At 39.3% G+C, this 20,294-nt stretch overlaps 1 pseudogene; it reads right to left on the bottom strand.

Annotated features, from left to right (window-relative positions):
• Nucleotides 1–18,549: 18,549 nt before the first annotated feature.
• Nucleotides 18,550–19,760, bottom strand: LOC112907714 (heterogeneous nuclear ribonucleoprotein F-like; annotated as a pseudogene).
• Nucleotides 19,761–20,294: the final 534 nt, after the last annotated feature.

Here is a 20,294-nt window from a genome sequence, read left to right as displayed (position 1 = left end):
CTATACTCAATCATCTCTGTCTTCTCCAGCACAGAAGGCAAGTTTACCAGATTTAAGCTGGCACAAAGTTGAGAGGGAGAATAACTATGCCAGATAACAAAATCAAGGTTTGTTTTTTTGAGGGGAGGGGGAATTAGCAAGCATAAATGCAAAAACCTTTAGAAAGCCACCTTCACAAATACCTGTTGAGGATAATCTGCCTGGCACCACTGATGTGAAAAGGACCTGGGAGCTGTTGTGTTTCAGTTGTGGACAAACCCAGTATTCATGCAAAACACCCTGTGGCTGAATTAATATAAGAATAAAACTTGAGTGAGGTGGCAAGACTCCCACATACTTTGTACTTGTTTTTACCACATCTGGAGTGTGGTGCCCTACAAGCTGGGGTATGATCAAGAGGAAGTAACCAGAATGATATTATATAAGGAACAGAAAGAAGGAAAAAGAAAGGCCTTTTGGGTTGGCATGACAGTTGTCTTCAAATATTCCAAAGGATATCACGTTGTACAGACAATACTAGGACCTCAAGTAGAATACATCTTTTGTATTTCCCTTTACTAGTGCACTAGCCATGTCTGTCCACCTGGGATTAAAAACGTCTGAGTGGCAGAGGCCTCCTATTTTGACACCCCTGAAGCTCGCCTGGGCTCTCACTGGGCTTCTTTAAAGCCTTTAGCAACTTTTACCAAATTGAGCATTTTGATACCTATACATCTCACAGTAACTATAATTTAAACAATTTTTTGGAAATAGTTTTAAAAATAAAATAAATATGCTTATAAAATTATTCGGCCATGAAAAATTAATTTTCTTTACAAGTAGAATATTTGGGAATCTTTGAAGAGTGAGAAAAATCTAGGAGTGCCTGGGTGGCTCAGTCAGTTAAGTGTACAACTCTTGATTGTGGCTCAGTTCCTGATCTCAGGGTCATAAAATCAAATCCCAACATAGGGCTCTGAGCTCAGTGCAGAGTCTGCTTGTCCCTCTCCCTCTGTTCCTCCCCCTGCTCGAACTCCCTCCTTGCCTCCCTCTCTTTCTCTCTCTCTCAAATAAATAAAATCTTAAAAAAAAGAAAAGTGAGAAAAAATATCTATAAACTGAAATCTACCTATAAACTGCTTTTGAATGTAATGGGATTTTTTAATGTTTTAGGTTGATGTTACACCATTAAGTAAATGGTGGACATTTACTTAAATGTTTTATTAATTTTGTCATATATATGTATATAAGTAATTGCTATATACATTATAATATAAATATACTAGGTTTAGTATTTTCATAATCTTTTGCAAAGCTCAGAAGTCCCAGGCACAGTACCCCTGAGGACAAGTGAATAAAAGATCACTGCCTGCCACAGTGTTACATAGTAAGCACTCAGTAGGTATTTGCCAAATCAGTTAAAATACACTGATTTATCAAATAGAATACAAAAATTTCTGGTTCACTTCTCTGCTAAGAGCTTGAGAGAGGGCACTAAAAGGAGAGTAGGAATGGGAGGGAGAGCAGCTGCTGTCCTCAAATTTCTGGTGGATCCCTTTGCCAAGAAAAGATACATCCTAATTTGGTTGTTAATTGCAGGTGTGATGGTCCCCAGTGCTGCACCAGAGCCATTTCATGTTAATAGCAGGAAGTGTACTGTGATCAGAGAAGCAAACTCTTATTTGGTTCAGGAGTTGAGTCACTGCTCTTCTAAAAAGGGAGGATTCTAAATATACTGAAAGAGGGAGCTAGTCACTGGATATCAGAAAGGGTGTCTTTTTGCAGGTCTTTTTGAAAAAAAGGCAACAGATTAAGCAGTGGATCAAAATATAAGTGAAAGACTTGCCCACCAAGTTAAAAAGCAGAAAAGAACCGAAGTAAAATAAAAATAGCTCCAACCCAGAGATCAAGAGGACTATTTTGTCCAAAGAAAGAATAGAAGTAGTCCGCTTACACTCTGCCAAGCCACTAGCTTCAAGTGCATCTTTGTGCGGATAGTCGAGGGTCTGAAAGGCTTTATTATTAAGAAGTTAATGCTTGACAGCAGCCGACTCCACCACAGCAAAATTGCCCGCCTTCGAAAGACGGCCTCCTATGAGTCTTGGGTTAATTACTCAAACCTCCAAATTATCCTTCAGGGAACAAAATGAAGCATGCAAAATCAAAAGCAGATCTGTAGCTGAGATTATGAAAAGGGAGTGGGTTCCTTTCCATTTTAAAAAATGATTATTTCTATTGTAGGAACCACAAGAAGGGAAAGGGAAAGAAAAAAAAAACCTGCCCATGGACCAGGAGGCAATAATAAATGGCTGGCAGCTGTACAGCCCAAGGGGATAACAAAATCTGCTCATGTAAATACTTACAAGGCAGTTTTCTCTAAATTTCCAAAACAAGTCGCCACAAATCAAATTTTTTGAGAAGAATGGAGGTGCTGAGATGGAGACACCCCAAGTTTTGTTGCTAAAGAATATTTTCAGTGGTACCATTTTTGTAAAATAGCTGAATGTGCTAAATCAAGCCACCTACTATCTACTGAAAATAAAATAACCACTTAAAAATTATTTCACCCTCTATATATACACATATCTATTTCCTCACCCTACTTCCCATTTCAGGACATAAATTCATTTTAAAAATAATGTGTTTTGGTTGAGAATCATCATCACTACCAAAACCTTTAATTCTTTTCTCTGCTTTTTTCCCCCCATCAATCATGGCTGTCAGATACTCCCAAAACTTTTTAAAAGTATCTCTTAAACAGTGGTAGGTCCCTAAACATGTTCTTGAGCAGAGTTGGAGTGGGTTGTCCATGAATTATAAATTTTTTTGAATTAAATTTTGTATTTTCATTACAATGGTAATTTAAAATTTTATCTTTATCAGATGAAACGTCCTTTCTGCAGTGGTAATTTGCAATTGCACAGCAGTTTCATGAAAGAAGGATTCAGTTGTTTAAATTAGTGTTCATCAAACTAGGGTCTATGGATTTATTCTCAGGGGTAGGAGAAAAATTTTATTCTTTTAAAAAAATCCTTACACTTCAAAATTTGAGAAAGTGACCTACACTTTTAATTACCTTTTTCACAACCAGCTGACCCAAAATCTCACCAACACATATCTGCTACTCCTGAAGCATGTTAATCAAGTTGATTGCAAGGGTTTCAGGTATTACATGTGAATTCTTCTTAAAATCAGACTAGTAGGTATCTGCATAAATAAAATGGTAGTATGAGGCCTGGCACAGAATATTAATACTAATTTCATATTTAGTTTTACTGATCTTTTGATCTCCCAATCTTCCCTTCTCCCCCCTCAAACAGATATAGATCCTTTATATTTATAGTGGCTGAGAGAATCTGGGTGATGCCCTAGGGAAGTGTATGAGGTTTACCAGATGCTACAACCAATATTGACCTATAAATTTCTCCAAACAAATTTGGGCCAACAGCTAATAAACTCACTCATCATGGTTTTTTTATTTTCATTTTAAAAAAATTATAGTAAAACCTACATAATATAAAGTTTACCTTTTTAACTATTTTGAAGCATACAGTTCAGTGGCATTAGGTATATTTGCATTGGTGTACATCTACCACCCTCATCCATCTCCAGAACTTTTCTCATCTTCCCAAACTAAAAGTTCATCCCCATTAAATAATTGCTCCTCATTTCCTTTTCTCTGAGGCCTTGGCACCCACGATTCTACTTCCTGTCTCTATGAATTTGGCTATTCTACCATAGTTCTTTTTGAATGCTGCTCTGATTCTTAAATCAAGGTGAACCAGGAACTCTCTGTGTTCCTTTCCTATTATCTTGTATGGACATAGGAATCACTTGAACCCCAGTTCTTAGATGCAGTTCATTAACACATTTGAAATATCCCTGCCACTAAACTCCTCATGCCTTCTAAATTCTTCTATCAGCCCAGCTGGAAGGACTGATCTGTCTGCCAGGCTGCCCTGCCTGTAAATGACCCACAAAGAAGGTGCACTCTATGCTAAGACAAAAATGGAGCTGCTTTCCCTCAAATTTCTGGAGGAGCTATTTACAGTTTTTCTGCCCTGGAAGCCCTCCTTATGTCAAAGGTGCAATTTGATATGGGTGGATTAGAGATCAGAATAGGCTCTTCTTGCAGCCTAGGTTTCAAAGGATTCCTCTTGGCTCATGCAGAGCTGAGAACTAGTAAGGATGGCTCTGCCATGTTCTTTGCTTTGGAAATGGGCTATCAGCTGGAGTGCTTTTTGCTAATGGACAGGCAGAGAGCATCTGGAATAGCAGCAAGGATGGAATAAATGTCACTATTATTCATACTTTGCCATTGAATGTATTTTTGGATACATGAAACCTGATATAACTTGTCACAGTATACCTGCACTATAATATATATATATATAGAGAGAGAGAGCTTGCTCTCATCATCTTAAAATGATATATTCCTGGATATAAAATGCTAGGTTGACAGGTTTTGTTTTATTTTTTCTTTTTTCTTTTCTTTTTTCTTTTCAATACTTTAAAGATGTTATTTCTTTGTATTGTATTCTAAATTGCATTATTTATAATGAGACATTGTCATTTACGTTGCTATTACCCTGTATGTAATGTGTCTTTTTTTTCTTTTCTTAATGCTTTCTAAATTTTCTCTGTGGTTTTCAGAAGTTTGACTATAATATACCTAGATATAGTTTCCTTTGCATCATTCCTTTAGAGACTTTTTGAGTTTCTTGGACCACATTCTTAAATCTGTGGGTTGATAATTTTCAAAAATTTAAAAGTTTTCAGCCATATTTCCTCAAATATTTTTTTCTGCTTAATTCTTTTTCTCCACTCTTGCAAGGACTCTAATTGCTTATAGATCTCTTGGTGTTATCCCACAAATTATTGACATCCTCTTTTTTTCCTTAAAATTTTCCTCTTTCATTTTTACTTTGAATAATTTCTTTTGACCAGTTTTTAAGTTTACTGATCCTTTCTTGGGCAGTTTCCCATTTAGTGTTAATTTTACCCAGTGATTTTTAACCTTTAAAGATTCTAGATTTTTAGCTTAGCTGGTTAACCCTAGAATTCCACTTGATTCTTTTTTTAGAATTTTAATTTTTATCCTTTTTTTGTATTTTAAAAGTATTTTTATCCATTTTTTATTCAACATAATCACCTTTAAGTTAATGATTTAATATATTTATAATAGTTGTTTTAAAGTCCTTCTCTGCCTTTTCCAATAACTGTCATCTGCAAATCTGTTTCTAATGGCTGTTTTTTCTTAAATGTAGTTTGGTTTTTTTTTATTTTGTTTTGCTTTCTTGCATGAATATAATTCTGATTTTGGGACACTGTATATGAATGTTCTTATGCTGGCTCACAGCTTTAACTGTATCAAGTTCACCTGTATTTAACTCCACCTTCCTCTTCCCAAATTGCTATTTGATATTGTTGGTAGTTAAGGTGGGTGAGGATTGGCTGAAGTTTCAGATATTTTTAGTTTGTTTACCTTTGGACGAAACTTTGGCAGGGCTCCAGAATGTGCAGTTGTACAATTTCTCTCTGCTTAACAGTCACTCCCCCAATTGCTATTTTTCTCAGCAAACCTTATGGTGGATTGTGGTGGTATCGGAAGAAGAATTTTTGATCCAAGTGTTCTGTTCTTGCCTTTGGGATTCTTCAGATTCCAGACCCTCTAGCCAGAACACATTGTTTTATAATGCTTGGCCAATTTCCCTCCATCCCTGGAAGATCTCTCCATCTGTACCCAGTTTCTGTCTATACTTAGACCAGGTATCCGTAGATATAGAAGCTGTCACAGCTTTCTACTTACCTATGAAAAGCTTATTTCCCTTGGAATTAACTTCATCAAGCCTTCATTGAATGCATCCTCCTTCCCCTGCCCCATAGAAAAGTATAATTTTTATTTTTTCTGGGACTTGTTTGTTGTTACTAAAGGAGGGATACTCTTTAGCGTCCTTCTACATCCTAACCAGAAGCAGAAATCTCAAAGGAGATTGTTATTAACCCAAGTGTCTGAGAGACACTCGTTTTGGAAGACCACCTACTTTTAGCAGGAAGCTATTGAGTCTGTGTACAAATCATAGTACTACTGTCAGCTTTTTCTTGTATTGTTTGCATCTCTGGCCAAAGCGACTCCTTATATCTTTTCACATTTTTCCTTCATCTAGACATTCTCTGACTCTTAAAGTAAGATGATTTGTAGTAAATACATAGGTTTGTCTTAGCTATAAAAACCCATAGGAAATCTGTAGATTTGTGTTCTGCTATCAGGGGGGTGCCTGGGTGACTCAGCTGGTTAACCCTCTGACTCATGATTTTGGGTCAGGTCGTGATCTCTAGGTCATGAGATCCAGTCCGCATTGGGCTCCCCACATAGCAGGGAGTCTGTTTGGGATTCTCTCTCTCCCTCTTGCTCTGTCCCCCTACTCTTGCTCTCTCTTTCAAATAAATAAATAAATAAATAAATAAATTTATTTTAGGAAACGTGTTTATTGTTATAGTGGAAAAACACATGGAATGTCTACTTTTCAAAGATACTGTACTTTAGTCCAGAAGCTACCCTTAGGACATCTCACAAACTTTCTAGGTCACCGTCTCCTAGTTTCTAATATGGGAGTTTGCACTAAATTATCTCTAAATATCTTCCAGTTCTAAATTTCAGATATAGGTAGCTCTCAGTCCTCTTAAAGGAGGATAACTGAGTTGATAAAATTGACCAAAGTATGCACGCCATTGTCCTTTAAGTTGCCAGTTCTAATTCAGCTAACCTGTGGCTAGAATTGGCCTGACCTGGTTAGACTGGTGAGTTGTCCCACCTTTCTATTACTTTTTTTTTTCTCTTCCAGCCCTGTGGGTGCAGAAGAGGAAGCACCTCTAAGTCTTGCCTCCTGGAGTCTATCAGGAGGCATCCTGATCCATTATTCTCTTCTAATTTGAACTTCTTTATCTCAGAAAACATTAACCACAATAATTTGGTATCTCTTCAAGATTAATAATATCATTTTAATTCAAATAAGCAAAATAATTTTTTACCATTATAGTATTAACGCTGTAGTATCCCTGAGATGTGGTATAAAAACTTAGGTAAATGCCTGGGTGACATATTCATAAGGGGCTCTTTAGGGAAGCCAGGAAATAAGAGTTCCATTCTTAATATTTCAAGGAATTTGTCACTATGATAACTGCTTTGCTTTCCCATAGACTCCTCTTTCTCCCCTGAATCTTCAGTTTTGCTGCGGCTTAAAGCTTTTAGTAATCAAATAACAAGTTTTCTGAGGTTTTTTATGAGCTTTAGATTTTAACAAGCTCATGTGTGCACCTTATCTCCTAGCCTGACGACAGCCTTGTGTGTAATAGGATACTAGAACTAGCTATGAATCTGGTCCGTATTGACATCAGTCATGGAATTCAACCAACTAACCAAAAGCAAGGTTCTGATTTGTGCTAGAGTGAGTATGTGTGACTGAAATGAGATTTCTATTAAAATTTGACTGGCTTGATTCCTTGAGAGATATCTGAATAAAGAAAAGTCTTCCAAGGTTAAATATTTTTAGAAGATAATCAACTACTCTTGAAGAGTCACAGTGGATACTAGCGTATTTATTAATGGCTCTTCAATAAAGAAAATTATTTGCCATTTTGTTCAGTCCAGTGGTTCCCCAAATTATTTGATTATAAACATTTTTTCCTACCTTGAACACACTGGAATCCTCTGAGGTTAAGTTAACCTGACAAACATTGAGCCGGAAATCTGTGTGAGAGTAAAGCCAAGTGTGTTCTTATGATTCTATCCCACATACGAAGGTATTCTTCCTTTAAGTACAAGAGTAGGGTTGGAATAGCACAGTGGCTCTGTCAGATGGAAATATGGCCAAGAGAGACTATGATCCCTAAGCTTGCCCCCATCTCTCTTCTCTACAGTGAACCTTGGTGCCATAAGCTTGGGGCTGCATTTTTCTCAGATGTATGAATTCATAGAGCCAAAATAAACAAAACTCCAAATGTAAACAAAAAAGGTCATGAGTCATGAGTCCACTGCTGCCCTGTGCCTACAGCAAGTTTTACACTTAGTCACTCCTGTAAGTTGCTATTCCTAACTGGGTTGCCTATGGGAATACAAAGTCATTTTGTTAACTATTGTACTCTATAATTCTGAAGATATAATTTATGAACTATTCCAGAGGCCAAGAACAGAATTGTCCCCATCAGAAGCCATAGCACTTTAAGAGCAATGAAATCCCCTCTCTGTAGCAAAAGGAAAAAACAGACATTAAGAGTTTTAGAATCTATTTACAAAATATACTAAGTGCACATGTACTGAGGTGATGGCTAACTTTAATGTTGGTCTAAGATGCCTGTTGATATTTTAACGTTTGACTGGTTGGTTCTTTCCCATGTCAGTCTCCCACAGTTAACCTTGACTCTGTTGTTGACCTAACCTGAGCCTTGCATACTTTTCTGCTACATCAGGAAAAGGTTAGGAATTTATAAAGCAAAGCAAACAAGCCTCTGAGGTTGGTTACTGTAATGGTTACTTTCCTGTTGGGAATTTTGAATCTAAAACAAAATGAGGAGATCAGGCTTATATATGGCAGGCAGCTTGTGAGTCTGTAACACAGTTTATGCACAAGGCACTGCAAGGAAAGATTTGCAGAAATGGGGCCCGTTTACAGTATTCAAAGGACTAGTCTGCTTCTAACACACACATTTCTGGACATATTTTGAAATGAAACATACATTGACAGGGCATTAAGTTGCTTAGATACAAGCAATTTGAAGAGATAGGAAATGTATCCATAAACATGGAACATTGAAAATGTATCCATAATACTATAAACAGTATTCTAAAAAGTACCAGTAGAAATGTTGTATCATTATATTGTAAACCTGAAACTAACATAATTGTATGTTAGTTGGTATTGGCATAACTGACTTAGCTTAAGTTCTTGGCAAGGTGTTGTAAGATTTGCCAGGTGAAATTCGTTGATACATTAGGGATTGTCTATTTTGATGACAGGCATCTATCTCCTTGCTTAGTTATAGGTATTCTTGATATGTACCATGACTGCAGTACTACTAAATGATTAATTACTGGGCCTTAAGTAAAAAGCAGTGAAGTAAGCAGTCTAATTCTGCTAGAAAGTATTTTTCGTTTATAAAATTACCTCTTTCCATCAAACTGATGTTTTTAATTCTACATTAGAAATATATTGGGTTAAAAAAAAGAAATATATTGGGTTAAGGCCTTAATCTCTATAGAAAGTAAAGAGCTATTACAGTATGTTAAAAATAGATTAATGTTTCACAGTAAACTCAGTTACTGAAACTCAGGGAAAATGAAGTTGTCAAATCTTTTTCTGAAATTAGACTTTGACAGGAAAGATTAATCTTCAGAACAATAAATGCTGAGGAACTCCCAGCGGGTGATGAGAACATCCAAGACCATTTTTCCTAACTCATAGTGTTTTCTCAAACAGAGCTTCTTATAAATACCCTTTTTCTTCCATTTAAAAAATTTTTTTAATAAATTAATTTTTTTTGGTGTTCAATTTACCAACATACAGAATAACACCCAGTGCTCATCCTGTCAAGTGCCCCCCTCAGTGCCCATCACCCATTCACCCCCAACCCCCGCCCTCCTCCCCTTCCACCACCCCTAGTTCATTTCCCAGAGTTAGGAGTCTTTATGTTCTGTCTCCCTTTCTGGTATTTCCCACACATTTCTTCTCCCTTCCCTTATAATCCCTTTCACTATTATTTATATTCCCCAAATGAATGAGAATATACAATGTTTGTCCTCCGATTGACTTACTTCACTCAGCATAATACCCTCCAGTTCCATCCACGTCGAAGCAAATGGTGGGTATTTGTCGTTTCTAATGGCTGAGTAATATTCCATTGTATACATAAACCACATCTTCTTTATCCATTCATCTTTCGATGGACACCGAGGCTCCTTCCACAGTTTGGCTATTGTGGATATTGCTGCTAGAAACATCGGGGTGCAGGTGTCCCGGTGTTTCATTGCATCTGAATCTTTGGGGTAAATCCCCAACAGTGCAATTGCTGGGTCGTAGGGCAGGTCTATTTCTAACTTTTTGAGGAACCTCCACACAGTTTTCCAGAGTGGCTGCACCAGTTCACATTCCCACCAACAGTGCAAGAGGGTTCCCTTTTCTCCACATCCTCTCCAACATTTGTGGTTTCCTGCCTTGTTAATTTTCCCCATTCTCACTGGTGTGAGGTGGTATCTCATTGTGGTTTTGATTTGTATTTCCCTGATGGCAAGTGATGCAGAACATTTTCTCATGTGCGTGTTGGCCATGTCTATGTCTTCCCTTGTGAGATTTCTCTTCATGTCTTTTGCCCATTTCATGATTGGATTGTTTGTTTCCTTGGTGTTGAGTTTAATGAGTTCTTTATAGATTTTGGAAACTAGCCCTTTATCTGATAGGTCATTTGCAAATATCTTCTCCCATTCTGTAGGTTGTCTTTTAGTTTTGTTGACTGTATCCTTTGCTGTGCAAAAGCTTCTTATCTTGATGAAGTCCCAATAGTTCATTTTTGCTTTTGTTTTGTTTGCCTTTGTGGATGTATCTTGCAAGAAGTTACTGTGGCCAAGTTCAAAAAGGGTGTTGCCTGTGTTCTCCTCTAGGATTTTGATAGAATCTTTTCTCACATTTAGATCTTTCATCCATTTTGAGTTTATCTTTGTGTATGGTGAAAGAGAGTGGTGTAGCTTCATTCTTCTGCATGTGGATGTCCAATTTTCCCAGCACCATTTATTGAAGAGACTGTCTTTCTTCCAATGGATAGTCTTTCCTCCTTTATCGAATATTAGTTGACCATAAAGTTCAGGGTCCACTTCTGGGTTCTCTATTCTGTTCCATTGATCTATGTGTCTGTTTTTGTGCCAGTACCACACTGTGTTGATGACCACAGCTTTGTAGTACAACCTGAAATCTGGCATTGTGATGCCCCCAGCTATGGTTTTCTTTTTTAAAATTCCCCTGGCTATTCGGGGTCTTTTCTGATTCCACACAAATCTTAAAATAATTTGTTCTAACTCTCTGAAGAAAGTCCATGGTATTTTGATAGGGATTGCATTAAACATATAAATTGCCCTGGGTAACATTGACATTTTCACAATATTAATTCTGTCAATCCATGAGCATGGAATATTTTTCCATCTCTTTGTGTCTTCCTCAATTTCTTTCAGAAGTGTTCTATAGTTTTTAGGATATAGATCTTTTACCTCTTTGGTTAGGTTTATTCCTAGGTATCTTATGCTTTTGGGTGCAATTGTAAATGGGATTGACTCCTTAATTTCTCTTTCTTCAGTCTCATTGTTAGTGTATAGAAATGCCATTGATTTCTGGGCATTGATTTTGTATCCTGCCATGCTACCAAATTGCTGTATGAGTTCTAGCAATCTTGGGGTGGAGGCTTTTGGGTTTTCTATGTAGAGTATCATGTCATCAGCGAAGAGGGAGAGTTTGACTTCTTCTTTGCCAATTTGAATGCCTTTAATGTCTTTTTGTTGTCTGATTGCTGAGGCGAGGACTTCCAGAACTATGTTGAACAGCAGTGGTGAGAGTGGACATCCCTGTCTTGTTCCTGATCTTAGGGGAAAGGCTCCCAGTGCTTCCCCATTGAGAATGATATTTGCTGTGGGCTTTTCGTAAATGGCTTTTAAGATGTCGAGGAAAGTTCCCTCTATCCCAACACTCTGAAGGGTTTTGATCAGGAATGGATGCTGTATTTTGTCAAATGCTTTCTCTGCATCTAATGAGAGGATCATATGGTTCCTGGTTTTTCTCTTGCTGATATGATGAATCACATTGATGGTTTTACAAGTGTTGAACCAGCCTTGTGTCCCAGGGATAAATCCTACTTGGTCATGGTGAATAATTTTCTTAATGTGTTGTTGGATCCTATTGGCTAGTATCTTGTTGAGAATTTTTGCATCCATGTTCATCAGGGATATTGGTCTGTAATTCTCCTTTTTGGTGGGGTCTTTATCTGGTTTCGGAATTAAGGTGATGCTGGCCTCATAGAACGAATTGGGAAGTACTCCATCTCTTTCTATCTTTCCAAACAGCTTTAGTAGAAGAGGTATGATTTCTTCTTTAAACGTTTGATAGATTTCCCCTGGGAAGCCATCTGGCCCTGGACTCTTGTGTCTTGGGAGGTTTTTGATGACTGCTTCAATTTCCTCCCTGGTTATTGGCCTGTTCAGGTTTTCTATTTCTTCCTGCTCCAGTTTTGGTAGTTTGTGGCTTTCCAGGAATGCGTCCATTTCTTCTAGATTTCCTAATTTATTGGCGTACAGCTGTTCATAATATGTTTTTAAAATCGTTTGTATTTCCTTGGTGTTGGTAGCGATCTCTCCTTTCTCATTCATGATTTTATTAATTTGAGTCTTCTCTATCTTCTTTTTAATAAGGTTGGCTAATGGTTTAGCTATATTATTAATTCTTTCAAAGAACCAACTCCTGGTTCTGTTGATCTGTTCCACAGTTCTTCTGGTCTTGATTTCGTTGAGTTCTGCTCGAATTTTAATTAACTCTCTTCTTCTGCTGGGTGTAGGGTCCATCTGCTGTTTTTTCTCTAGCTCCTTTATGCATAAGGTTAGCTTTTGTATTTGAGTTCTTTCCAGTTTTTGAATGAATGTTTGTATTGCAATGTATTTCCCCCTTAGGACTGCTTTAGCTGCGTCCCAAAGAGTTTGAATGGTTGTATCTTCATTCTCATTAGTTTCCATGAATCTTTTTAATTCTTCCTTAATTTCCTGGTTGACCCTTTCATCTTTTAGCAGTATGGTCCTTAACCTCCACGTGTTTGAGGTCCTTCCAAACTTCTTGTTGTGATTTAGTTCTAATTTCAAGGCATTATGGTCTGAGAATATGCAGGGGATGATCCCAATCTTTTGGTATCGGTTCAGACCCGATTTGTGACCCAGTATGTGGTCTACTCTGGAGAAGGTTCCATGTGCACTTGAGAAGAATGTGTATTCAGTTGAGTTTGGATGTAAAGTTCTGTAAATATCTGTGAAATCCATCTGGTCCAGTGTATCATTTAAAGCTCTCGTTTCTTTGGAGATGTTGTGCTTAGAAGACCTATCGAGGGTAGAAAGAGCTAGATTGAAGTCACCAAGTATAAGTGTATTATTATCTAAGTATTTCTTCACTTTGGTTATTAATTGGTTTAAATATTTGGCAATTCCCACATTCGGGGCATATATATTGAGGATTGTTAAGTCCTCTTGTTGGATAGATCCTTTAAGTATGAGATAGTATCCCTCTTCATCTCTCACTACAGTCTTTGGGGTAAATTTTAGTTTATCTGATATAAGGATGGCTACCCCTGCTTTCTTTTGAGGACCATTTGAATGGTAAATGGTTCTCCAACCTTTTATTTTCAGGCTGTAGGTGTCCTTCTGTCTAAAATGAGTCTCTTGTAGACAGCAAATAGATGGGTCCTGCTTTTTTATCCAGTCTGAAACCCTGCACCTTTTGATGGGGTCATTAAGCCCATTCACGTTCAGAGTTATTATTGACAGATATGAGTTTAGTGTCATCATGATATCTATTCAGTCCTCGTTTTTGTGGATTGTTCCACTGGACTTCTTCTTAAAGGGGAATTTTATGAGTCCCCCTTAAAATTTCTTGCAGAGCTGGTTTGGAGGTCACATATTCTTTCAGTTCCTGCCTGTCTTGGAAGCTCTTTATCTCTCCTTCCATTTTGAATGAGAGCCTTGCTGGATAAAGTATTCTTGGTTGCATGTTCTTCTCATTTAAGACCCTAAATATATCCTGCCAGCCCTTTCTGGCCTGCCAGGTCTCTGTGGAGAGGTATGCTGTTACCCTAATATTCCTCCCCATAAAAGTCAGGGATTTCTTGTCTCTTGCTGCTTTAAGGATCTTCTCTTTATCTTTGGAATTTGCAAGCTTAACTATTAGATGTCGAGGTGTTGAACGGTTTTTATTGATTTTAGGGAGGGATCTCTCTATTTCCTGGATCTGAATGCCTGTTTCCCTTCCCAGATTAGGAAAGTTCTCAGCTAGGATTTGTTCAAATACATATTCTGGCCCTCTATCCCTTTCGGCGCCCTCGGGAACCCCAATTAAACGTAGGTTTTTCTTCCTCAGGCTGTCGTTTATTTCCCTTAATCTGTCTTCATGGTCTTTTAATTGTCTGTCTCTTTTTTCCTCAGTTTCCCTCTTTGCCATCAACTTGTCTTCTATGTCACTCACTCGTTCTTGCACCTTGTTAACCCTCGTCGTTAGGACTTCTAGTTTGGATTGCATGTCATTCAATTGATTTTTAATTTCTGCCTGATTGGATCTAAATTCTGCAGTCATGAAGTCTCTTGAGTCCTTTACGCTTTTTTCTAGAGCCACCAGTAGCTGTATAATAGTGCTTCTGAATTGGCTTTCTGACATTGAATTGTAATCCAGATTTTGTAACTATGTGGGAGAGAGGACTGTTTCTGATTCTTTCTTTTGAGGTGAGGTTTTCCTTCTAGTCATTTTGCTCAGTGCAGAGTGGCCAAAAACAAATTGTATTGGGAAAAGGAGAAAAAGAGAGAAAGAAGGAAAGAAAAGAGAAAAAGAAAAAAGAATAAAGGAAGAAAAAAAGGAAAAAGGAGAAGAAAAAGAGAAAGAAAAAGAAAGGGGAAAAAAGGGTGAGGGAAGCAATCAGAAATCAAAAAAAAAAAAAAAAAAACAAAAAAAACCACGGGGGAGTATCTTCTGATTCTGTATACTTTAAGTCCCTTGACTTCCCCTGGAACTGGTCCGTCTCGCTGGTCTTCTGGGGGAGGGGCCTGTTGTGCTGATTTTCAGGTGTTAGCACTTGGGGGAGCTGCTCTGCCCCCTGCCTGGTGCAGGGCTCAGTGGGGGTTGTTTACCCCGTGAGGCCCCAGGAGGAACAACCGCAGTGGCGGGGCCAGCTCTGGAAACCTGGAGTCACCTCCCACAGTAACTCCGGAGCTCTGGGTCTGCAGGGCCTGGAGGCTCCGGGGCGGGGCCGCTGATCTGCTCAGCTCCGGGCAGGAGCGTCCTCGCTGTCCTGGGCCCTCCCGGCCTCTGCCTGTCCCGGGGGAGGCCGGATCCTGGGCTGTGTCCCGGCGCTCAGTGCTCTGGGGCCTGCGCTGTTGGATTCGCGCTCCCGCCCCGCAGCCCCCTCCGCGGAGCCGCCGCCCGAGCCCCTCCGAGCTGCTCCGGGTCCCGCCGTGCGCGCTGCAGCCCTTAGGGAGCTCGGCGCATCTCCCCGGGGGCGCAGGTGCCTGTTAGTGTCCCAGGGAGCCCAAGGGCATCCCCGCCCTCCTGGGTCCTGCTCTAACTCCCTGCGAGCCCCTTTCCCTCCGGCAAGGTTGGTGCAGCTCCTGCCTCTCCGGGACGGGGCTCTCCTGTCCTGGGGACACTCGCCCCGGCCTCAGCCCGGCTCCTCGCGGGGCCCCTCCCCCTTGGAGGCCTTTTGTTTCTTTATTTCTTTTTCCCCGTCTTCCTACCTTGATAGAAGCACGAACTCTTCTCACTGTAGCATTCCAGCTGGTCTCTCTTTAAATCTCAGGCCGAATTCGTAGAATTTCAGGATGATTTGCAGGTTACCTAGGTAACCTGTGGGGACAGGTGATTTGGGGACCCTACTCTTCCGCTGTCTTGCCCCGCCTCCCATTTAAAAAGTTAACTCTGAAAAGTCTCTGGGGCTGTGTTTACATTTTTTAAAACCCTCATATTCTCAAATCTTCCCAAATCGCAGCAGTTTTCTCACCTAAGAAACTCTGTAGGTTTCCTTAGCATCCCTCAGTGCCTAAGGAGTTCTGTACTGCCAGACATTGCCATTCATTCAACAAATGGCATGGGAAGACTAGGAAAGACAAAGTCGTAAGCAATGTATCACTGTCTTTATGCATTCCATATCTAGTCCTCTCTGAAATCATCACATATAACCCTTTAGATGTTTTATTTAGCTTTATTTGTTTTGCTTTCAAAGTACATAGTTTTAAATTAATTAGACTTTTTGTGGCTAAATGCAAAGAAAAATGCGAAGGTTTTCCTAGGATCTCTTGAACTTTCTTACTGACCATCAAATCAACAATGAGCAAATAAACGTGATTCTAAGGAAGGTATTTTGAGATTTCATTGAGAGTCAAGATTAATTTACACTAATGTAACTTCACAATGAGTTGTCCTGTATGTATTGTCTGAAAAAGTTTTGTAAAGACCTGAAGAATTTTCTTGCCGGGATCCCTGGGTGGCGCAGCGGTTTGGCGCCTGCCTTGGGCCCAGGGCGTGATCCTGGAGACCGGGGATCGAATCCCATGTCGGGCTCCCGGTGCATGGAGCCTGCTTCTCCCTCTGCCTGTGTCTCTGCCTCTCTCTCTCTCTGTGTAACTATCATAAATAAATTTAAAAAAAAAAAAGAATTTTCTTGCCTTTTGGCTGGACATAGCCTTCTCTGGGAGGAAGCTATAGCTTTGCATTATTTGTGTGTGATGTTAGGTAGGCTGGATACAGGGGACACCTAGGAGTGTTCTTGCTAGGTTTCCTGGTTTAGAGCTCATTTGACAAGTGCAATTCCCATTTTTGGAAATAATTCACAACTATCCTATATTTTTTATTTTTGTAAATGTCAAAAGTCACAGAATTGAGAAGGAAGAATAAATTTGAAGCCTATTTCATTGATGAGAAAACTAGAATTCAGGTAATTGTAGAGCCAGAATCATGTACTGGGCCCAGAACTAAAAAGAGTTGCCACAACTTTAACGGAAAGGGGTGCATGTGCCCCTTCAAATCACTATGTTTGTATCCTTTGGATAAATACCTAGTAGTGCAATTGCTGGGTTGTAAGGTAGCTCTATTTCTAACTTTTTTTAAAATTTAAATTCAGTTAACCAACATACAGTAGTACACCATTAGTTTCAGATGCAAAGCTCAATAATTCCTCAGTTGTGTATAATACCATATGACCTCCTTAATGCACATCACCCAATTACCCATCCCACCACCTACCTCCCCTTCAGTGACTCTTAGTCTGTTTCCCATAGTTAAGAGTCTCTCATGGTTTGTCTTCCTCTCTGATTATTTCCCATTAAGTTTCCCCCCCTTCCCCTCTACGCTGTTTCTTATATCCCACAAATGAGTGACCATATGATAATTGTCTTTCTCTGATTTATTTTTCTCAGCATAATACCACTAGTTCCATCCACATTGATGCAAATGGTAACAAAGAGTTTCCCTTTCTCTGCATCCTTGCCAGCATTTGTTGTTCCTGAGTTACTAATTTTAGCCATTTGGACAGGCGTGAGGTTATATCTCTTTGTGGTTTTGATTTATATTTCCCTGATATCAAGTGATGTAGAGTCTTTTCATATGTTTATTTGCCATTTGTATGTCTTCTTTGGAAAAATGTCTGTTCGTGTCTTCAGCTCAGTTCTTGCCTGGATTTTTTGTTTTTTTGGGTGTTGAGTTTGATAAGTTCTTTATAGATTTTGGATACTAGCCCTTTATCTGATAAGGCATTTGCAAATATTTTCTCCCATTCAGTAGGTTGCTTTTTATTTTTGTTGATTGTTTCTTTTGCTGTGCAGAAGCTTTTCATCTTGATGAAGTCTCACTGGTTCATTTTTGCTTTTGTTTTGCCTGCATTTGGAGATATGTCTAGAAAGAAGTTGCTGCAGCTGAGGTCAAAGAGATTGGTGCCTGTGTTCTTCTCTAGGATTTTGATGGATTCCTGTCTCATATTTATGTCTTTCATCCATTTTAAGTTTATTTTTGTGTGTGGTATAAGAAAGTGGTCCAGTTTCTTTCTTCTGCATGTGACTGTCCAATTTTCCCAGTACCATTTATTGAGAACAATGTCTTCAACAAAGAAAGTTTTAATACAAGGCCTCACTAATTCCTATAGCATTAGTAATGTGTCTCAATTTTCAAAATGAACTTATTTTTAAAAGCTTAAACTTAACCTGAAAGATTTTTTTCTTAAGATTTTATTTATTTATTCATGAGAGACACACAGAGAGGCAGAGACATAGGGGAAGAAGCAGGCTCCTCGCAGGGAGCCCGATGCAGATCCCTGGACCAGGATCACACCATTAGCTGGAAGCAGACACTCAACCACTGTGCTGCCCAAGCATCCTAACCTGAAAGATTTTAAATGAAAATAAACTAGAATGAACAAACATAAGAAATGATCCTCTTTGAATTAGGGATCTAGGACCTTGAGTTTAAAAAAAAAAAACAAAACACACATCTCCCCAATGTATTATGGTGATGTGGTGTAAAAGATCCATTTAATGTATTTAAAACTACCTTGACTCAGATAACATCTCTCTGAAGTACACTACCAAAATATTAATTGAGAAAAGCTGAAAATGGTTTTAGTTTACTCAATGTCATATGTTAGAAGAATGTTTGCATGAGAAAACACTGAAGATGTAATTTTTAAATACAGATTTCACAAACTCATGGTGCAAATGGGTCCCACAGCTTCCTCTAGAGTAATAATTGTTTTTCATTGCTTGTTAGCTGCCTGTGGAAATTTTATTGCAATAACTCTACAAAACTAGTCATATCCACCCATGCTGTTCTGACCACCATAGCCAGCCCTGTAACAGTGACTCACAAACTGGCTCTCCAGGCCACTGTAAGTGGACTGGGCTGACACCCCCATGCCTTGCATCATCTGGCTGCGTATTCCCTGCTTCTGGCCCCATTTGTGGATTTCAGGAAAAGTTCTATGTATCTGTGTTGCTTGTTGGCTAGGTCTTTGGTTATAGCTGGCACAGCTTCTTTATGAATGGCAAACTCAACATTGGCTTCGCCTGTCACTCTTCCATCAGGGCTAATCTCACTCAAGATAGACTGTCACAGGGTTGAGTGGAGAGAAGTTGTAAGTGTTGTTTTCTGTGGCTTTTTGTGGCAGCTCTCTTATGTGGACATAGTATCCAGTGGTACTCTGGACAGTAAAGTCTCTGTCTCCATATCTGTGATTATATATGTCTGAGAGACAGTAACTGAAGTCTTTCCCAAACAGATGAGTGGTGGCTGCTGTACTCCTCGTACCCCCATACCCTGTACTATAAACACCCTACCTCCTCCTTTCTAGGCCCACTTGCTTGACAGTACCAATATACCTCCTGGCTGTACCAGGGTGGTAATAAAGCCTAGTCACTATACAGACATGAACTTCAGAGGATCTGAGTATGGCCTAACTTCTTCCTGACTGCTTTTGAACACTTCAGTATACCTGTGCCCTTTTCTTCCCTTCTGCTTCCCTAGGGCCTTCTCACGTAATTCCTGTGAGGCAAACTGCACAAAGACTTTCCCTGTAATCTTGCCCTTGGGGTCCACAGGCAGTGTGATCCTGCTTGGCACAATTTCCAACCTCAGGAAAAACTGAAGAATTTCTTCCTTGATGCATCCAAATGGGAGTCGTCAAAGCCACACAAAGCCAACATTAGCTGTGTAGACACTATTTGGAACACTGTGCTTCAACACCAATCCATCTTGGTTCTGTGAAACTTGAATACCTCAATGTACCGGTATCCCATGCTTTCCTTGTCTTTCTTAAGGGCCATTTTTACATCATCTCTTCTGATTCAAGTTCAACAAAAGCTTTACCACTCCTGTCTGCCTTCTCAAGTGTTGATGAAATGGATGCCTGCATCCCCATCATGAATTGTCCAGTCAGAAAGGAAAATCAACAGAGCAGGACCAGGGCAGGCTACAGAGCTTGGCCACAAAACCTACACCTCCCTTGAGACCCAGCATCATGAACATTTGAGAGGACAGATGTCAAACAAGCTTGGGTGCAACTTTTTGTGGATTAAAGACAACCCAGGGAAGGGGGGAGGAGGATGTACACAGTCAGAGACACTTCTGGTAGCTAACAAATTGTACACTGAAGGGAGCCGGACCAATTTATAATTTCATGAGACAAGCACAATTTATGGCCAAAGGACCCCCAGTTCCATCTGACACTTAAAAACACAGAGAACTCTGTGGAAAGTCCCGGGGCATCTCCTTTTGTTACTAACTTTGGGCTCCAAGTCTCCATGCTCCCGCTCTTTTTCACATCTCGCACCTCAGTTATCCCTCTGAGCCCCTTCTTTTCCAGGAAGACATGGTGCACTCCAAGATATCTCAATTGACTTGAGGGGGAAGTTTTCCCAACATAGTTAAACATTTAAACCAATATTTGCACACCATTTTTTTCAACTTCCATCAAATTAAGCTTGTACTCTCAACTTTAAATTGATCCTGCTGCTATTCAAAATGTCTTTATGGCAGAAGTGGACTAAAGTACTG

Source organism: Vulpes vulpes, chromosome 2 (genome assembly GCF_048418805.1).
Source record: "Vulpes vulpes isolate BD-2025 chromosome 2, VulVul3, whole genome shotgun sequence".
Taxonomy (NCBI): Eukaryota; Metazoa; Chordata; class Mammalia; order Carnivora; family Canidae; genus Vulpes; species Vulpes vulpes.
Note: the sequence above shows the minus strand (reverse complement) of the source record. Positions and strands in the feature narration are given on the sequence as shown.